Source organism: Otolemur garnettii, unplaced genomic scaffold, assembly GCF_000181295.1.
Source record: "Otolemur garnettii isolate 467f Iridium unplaced genomic scaffold, OtoGar3 scaffold00012, whole genome shotgun sequence".
Classification (NCBI taxonomy): Eukaryota; Metazoa; Chordata; class Mammalia; order Primates; family Galagidae; genus Otolemur; species Otolemur garnettii.
In genome coordinates this window covers 2,392,702-2,393,503 of record NW_003852407.1, presented here as the reverse complement: position 1 = coordinate 2,393,503, position 802 = coordinate 2,392,702, and the positions used below count along the sequence as shown (strand labels likewise).

Genomic DNA, 802 nt, shown 5'->3' with positions numbered 1-802 from the left:
CTACTCCTGGAGATAGAACTGCCTTCCAGGTCTCATCCAGTATCACTAGAACTTGTCTTTGCTTTCCTTTCTGTTTAATTCTTAGATTAGTTTCCAGGCTAACTACTTCAAACTTCAAGTCAGCATAAATAGGGCTTTACAAAAATTTTACCTGTATGGTGGCATCAGAAGTCAGGCGCCGCCCCTTAAATGTTATTCTTTCTTTGTCATTCAGTTAGTTGGTCTAGGAAATGGGTCAATTTTTGACTGTCCTCTTTTTTTATCCTTCATATTCAGTTGGTTAACGAGTCTAGTCTGTTCTACCTAGAGCAGCGGTTCTCAACCTGTGGGTCATGACCCCTTTGTAACAATGAAAATACATCCCAGCATTAGGAAGGTTGAGAACCCCTGGGTTTCCATTGCTCATGTTCCTAATCTAGGATCTTATCACTTTTCTGATCATTGTCTCCTAACTGGTTTTCTGTTTCCTTTTCCAGAGCTGTTCTCCATGCTGTCACTAAAGTTTTCTTTCTAATACAAACCTAATGCTGTTATTTCTCTTTCCTACCATGAATCTACTCTACACAAAACATCTCTTTTACAGCTCTTTGCTTTTTTCTGTCACTTTCCTGCAGCCTGGCAAATTTTGGTTCACATGCGGTAGTCATTAGTACTATTCTACCGGTATTCTGATGGGCTTCCTCTGGCACACGGTAGTATTGCATTTCTTTGCCTCCCTCATCCCTCCCATGAACTTAGGCATGGGCCTTCAAGGTTTCTCACCCTTGGCATTGTTGACATTTTGGGCTGGGTAACTTACTGT

At 41.3% G+C, this 802-nt stretch overlaps 1 protein-coding gene across 3 annotated transcripts in view; it reads left to right on the top strand.

Moving 5' to 3' along the window:
• Window positions 1-802, top strand: part of SMAD4 (SMAD family member 4) — a 100,228-nt gene that overhangs the window by 58,948 nt on the left and 40,478 nt on the right. The gene's annotated exons all lie outside the window — the stretch shown is intronic.